A 5,677-nucleotide genomic window follows, 5' to 3' on the forward strand; every position below is an offset into this window, starting at 1 on the left:
AATATTTCGTATGACCTCACACGAAATATCGATTGGAAGAGCTATGCTGCCGCGATATCCGACAACATCGAATCTACCCAAGAACTTCCTCCGGAGGAAGAGTACAGCTTTTTGGCTGGCTTGATTCTCGACAGCGCGAATCAAGCTCAGACTAGGCCAGTACCCGGCGCGAACATACAAAAACGTTCTCCCAATCCCTGGTGGGATAAAGAGTGCTCAGACGTGTACGCAGAGAAGGCCGCCGCGTTTAAGACCTTCCGGAACGACGGGTTACCCGCCAGTTTTCGACAGTACGCGACGTTAGACAAGCGAATGAAGAGTTTGATGAAAGCCAAAAAACGCGATTATTGGCGCCGGTTCGTCGACGGATTAACGAGAGAAACATCGATGAGCACTCTTTGGGGAACAGCCCGACGTATGCGAAATCGAAACAGTACTAATGAGAGCGTGGAATATTCAAACCGTTGGATATTCGATTTCGCCAAGAAGGTTTGTCCGGATTCCGCCCCGGCACAGAAGATCTACCGCGCCGCGTCTCCTCACGATAGCGCGAACGAAACACCTTTTTCGATGGTGGAGTTCTCACTTGCTCTCTTGTCGTGTAACAATAAAGCTCCGGGGCCAGACAGAATCAAATTCAACTTGTTGAAGAATCTGCCTGACTCTGCCAAGAGACGCTTGTTGAACTTATTTAATAAGTTTCTCGAGGCTAACATTGTCCCACTCGATTGGAGACAAGTGAAGGTCATCGCCATCCAAAAACCAGGAAAACCAGCCTCCGACCACAATTCGTACCGTCCGATCGCAATGCTATCCTGTATCCGGAAGTTGTTCGAGAAAATGATCCTATCCCGCCTCGACAATTGGGTCGAAGCAAATGGCTTACTGTCAGATACACAATTTGGCTTTCGCAAAGGCAAAGGGACGAACGATTGTCTTGCGTTGCTCTCAACTGAAATTCAAATGGCCTATGCTAGCAAAGAGCAGATGGCATCAGTGTTCCTAGATATTAAGGGGGCTTTTGATTCAGTTTCGATCAACACTCTTTCAGAGAAGCTGCACCAGCATGGTCTTTCAGCGACTTCAAACAACTTTTTACTAAACTTGTTGTCGGAAAAGCACATGCATTTTTCGCATGGTGACTTATCGACATCACGATTTAGCTACATGGGCCTTCCCCAGGGCTCATGTCTAAGCCCCCTTTTATACAATTTCTATGTCAACGACATTGATGAATGTCTTGACAATTCCTGCACGTTAAGGCAACTTGCAGACGATGGCGTGGTGTCTGTTACGGGACCCAAAGCTGTCGATCTACAAGGACCATTACAGAATACCCTGGACAATTTGTCTGCTTGGGCTATTAAGCTGGGTATCGAATTCTCCACGGAGAAAACTGAGCTAGTTGTATTTTCAAGGAAGCGTGAACCAGCACAACTACAGCTTCTATTAATGGGTCAAACTATCGCTCAGGTCTTCACAGTAAAATATCTAGGGGTCTGGTTCGACTCGAAAGGTACTTGGGGATGCCATATTCGGTATCTGAAACAGAAATGCCAACAAAGGATCAACTTTCTTCGTACAATAACCGGAACATGGTGGGGTGCCCACCCAGGAGACCTAATTAGGTTGTATCAAACAACGATACTGTCGGTAATGGAATACGGATGCTTCTGCTTTCGATCCGCCGCGAACATACATTTCATCAAACTCGAAAGAATTCAGTATCGTTGTTTGCGTATCGCCTTAGGGTGCATGCAGTCGACCCATACGATGAGTCTCGAAGTGCTGTCGGGCGTTCTCCCGTTGAAAAATCGATTTTGGGAACTCTCATATCGATTGCTCATTCGATGCGATATCTTGAACCCGTTGGTGATTGAAAATTTCGAAAGGCTTGTTGAGCTCAATTCTCAGACCCGTTTTATGTCCCTGTACTTTGACTACATGGCGCAAAATATTAATCCTTCTTCTTACAATCCCAATCGTGTGCATTTCATAAATACTTCTGAATCTACTGTTTTCTTCGACACATCCATGAAAGATGAGATTATTGGAATTCCGAAACACATACGCCCACAAGTGGTTCCAAATATTTTTTATAATAAATTCCGAGAAGTCGACTGTTCTAAGATGTTTTATACTGACGGATCAAACCTCGAAGGATCCACTGGCTTCGGTATTTTCAATCAAAACCTCACCGCCTCCTACAAACTCAGTGACCCTGCTTCAGTTTACGCCGCAGAACTAGCTGCCATTCAGTATACCCTTGGAGTCATTGAAACATTACCCGCAGACCATTACTTCATCGTTTCGGATAGCCTCAGTTCCATTGACGCTATTCGCTCGATGAAACAAGGCAAGCACTCCTCGTATTTTTTGGGGAAAATACGGGAGCTACTGAGTGCTTTATCTGACAACTCTTTCCAGATTACCTTGGTATGAGTCCCTTCTCATTGCTCCATTCCGGGCAATGAGAAGGCAGACTCCTTAGCTAAGGTGGGTGCCTTAGAAGGAGACGTTTACGAAAGACCAATTTGCTTCAGCGAATTTTTCAGTATTACTCATCAGAGAACCCTCGAAAGTTGGCAAACTTCGTGGAGCAGTGGAGAGCTGGGAAGGTGGCTACATTCGATAATCCCTAAGGTATCGACGAAACCTTGGTTCAAGGGGATGGATGTGGGTCGTGACTTCATTCGTGTGATGTCCCGACTCATGGCAAACCATTACACGCTGGATGCACATCTCCGGCGTATTGGGCTCGTGGATAGTGGTATCTGCGCTTGTGGCGACGGCTATCACGACATCGATCACATTGTCTGGGCGTGCACCGAGTACAGTTCCGCTAGGTCTCGGCTAATGGATACCCTGCGGGCCCGAGGAAGACCAACCAACGTTCCGGTTCGAGATGTGCTGGCAAGCCGCGATGTTCTCTATATGTCCCTTATATACACCTTTGTGAAAACCATCAATATACAAGTCTAACTGCCCCTTGTTATCTTCTTATCATTCTCAGAACGCTCTTCCACCTGTATCAAACCATCTGTATCGAATGAGCCAACAAACACGGGACCTACGGCACGAACATAACACGCTTAACTCGAAATGTAGCCGATCCACATCTGAGCCGTACTACGAAATCGTCTGGAAAAACCCCTGCCATCTTGAGGAGGACCACCCGGCGTCCCAGTACATGATTCCCCTGATGAAGGCCACCCGAGTTTGTAATCCATCCGTTGATCTCACGATGCCTGAAACTGAAATAATTTTCTCTCCCTGCCATCTTTGTCTACCCTCCCTCCCCTGACTCTTATACCCAGAAGTAACACCCCTACCCCCCCCCCCCCCCAATATCATCACGAAGCATTTAGCTCTTCTTGTCTCTTCTAGTTTTAACTATTATATTATATAATCTCGTTGAAATTGCCCAACTCTACTACCCACAAAAATAACTATAATTACGAATCTTTACAAAATTCAATCATGCCCTCTAGTTATGCCTAGTTTTAAGTTAGTCGTAAAAAATTGTCCCCCTTAATTAAACATTATTTGCTCCAATAATCTCACTGATAAAAATGTCAAACCATATTGCCACAAAAACTAAATGACCCCCCTAATCTTACGAAAACAATATTATCCCCTTGTGTAGATATATAAGATAGCTATAAAATCGCATTAGTTTCATTTTAAAAAAAATCAATATGTAATCCCCTAGTTTTAAGCAATTTAAAATGTAAAACAAAACAAAATTGGCACCTTTAAGCTAACGCAACGTGCCTTATCAAATAAACGATTTGAATAAAAAAAAAAAATCGAAATATGTTAAGATCACGCGCGAAGGACAGTCGTGAAGCCTTCAGCACTACATGTATATCATTGAAGTACAGCAGAAAGATCAACAGTATCAGGTGCCTTCCACGAGGTATTTGTTGACGTTGAAGAAAATGTGAGTACCTGAAAATCTCTCTCTCTCGCGAGGTAGGATCGAAACAACTACGAAAATTAGTATCGATTTAATATATTTGCCTTTTAGCGATTGTTATATCGTGGTTCGATTTATCAAAAGCGGTAGATTGGTTGTTGGTTGATCACGACATTCCATGCGCTTTATTTTGTAGGATTTTATAGTATGTTTGAAACAGAAGGTAAGTCGCTGCCAAACGTCCAGGCGTCAAGCCATGTTAATCATCGCTAAGGTCTTGCTGTCAGTGAGCCTTACGAGGTTGCATAATGACTAGTTCGAAAAACTTCGAGACAGCTCTCAATGAAGTTACTCGATAGTTATTGACGTCTCTCCTAATTCTTTTTTTATATACTGGATACATGTTCGCGCATTTCTAGCAATCCATTTTAAGATGAAAATATGCCACTGGCAAAATATACTCATAAGATGGGAATAAGTGGAGTTACTAAAACGACAATGTAACTTTTTGAAAGTTGCGGATGAAATTTGCTGGGTCCAAGACTGAAGAACGATTTTAACCACGAAACAACTCAGGTAATTATAATTATAATTTTCGTTTCATCAACATTAATAGTGTCCGGGTAGATTTGTTTACGTTGCGACCAGAATGAACCATGCGTAGGTTTGTTTTGCCTTGGAAGAGATAAATCAGGACAAATCAAGCATTTCCCTCGAAGTCCCAGGACACCAGAACAGTCTATTAAAAACCAGGACATGTCCTGGGAAAGCAGGACGTCTGGTCACCCTAGGTTGGGGTAATAGATGATGGTGACTCTTCCCACAATAGGTACAGTCTTGTCAAACAAGACATAAATATGCATAGCAGTTCCACTATAGGTCACCTGATAGGAGTGTGTAGGTACATACTATTTTACCTCGTTCTGTGCGGTTGCCATTCAACATCTTCGCACACTGGAGCAAGAGGTTCTTGAAACAGCCGTGCTTCAGCAGATCCACACATGAAAAACTCGATTCGGTAGCAACACCGTCAACCTCAACTTGGTGGCGGGCATGTAGGCGCGGTAATTTTTCATAAAATACTTGTTGCCAGTAATGTCAATCGCTTTCTTTATACAGGCTATCAGTAATCTGCATTTTTTTAAAATTATCGTTATTTTTCTTTTCGAAATTGAATAAAAAACTATTGAAATTTCTCCGATCGATGTTTATTTCTGCTCAATTTTACATCTGTACGTTTCGTCCTCTGTGTGCTTTGTGTGTGGAAATAAAAATTCAGGACACATTGTAAACGTTTATTAATCAACACTGCCTTGTCAAGTCAGCAAAACTTCTTACGTAATTATCTATAACAGAGGAAATTTGTTGGAAAAACACACGTGGGAATTTGTTTGCTGAAATAATCAGCCCAGAGCCCAGACCATAATCCTATTGAAACATGGGGCCTATTTTGGATCGACAAGTTAACAAGAAAACTGTCTCCAATAAATCGAAATTGTTTTCTACCCTTGAAGAAGCTTAGAACAAAGATGATGATAACTATCTGCAAAACCTTGTCGAAAGTATGCCATAATGTTTGCAGGCTGTCAATAAAGCTAATGGATGCCACAGATAGGGGAACATGGGGAGATTTGAGCAGGTTTTCAGCTAAAACTGCATAAATCTCTGTAAAAGCCTTCAATACCCCAAAAATCGTTGAGATATAATATGCAAAGTTATTGTGCGTCTTCAAGATTTTTTGAAGAATTTTTAATTTAA

Source organism: Topomyia yanbarensis, chromosome 3, assembly GCF_030247195.1.
Source record: "Topomyia yanbarensis strain Yona2022 chromosome 3, ASM3024719v1, whole genome shotgun sequence".
NCBI lineage: Eukaryota > Metazoa > Arthropoda > Insecta > Diptera > Culicidae > Topomyia > Topomyia yanbarensis.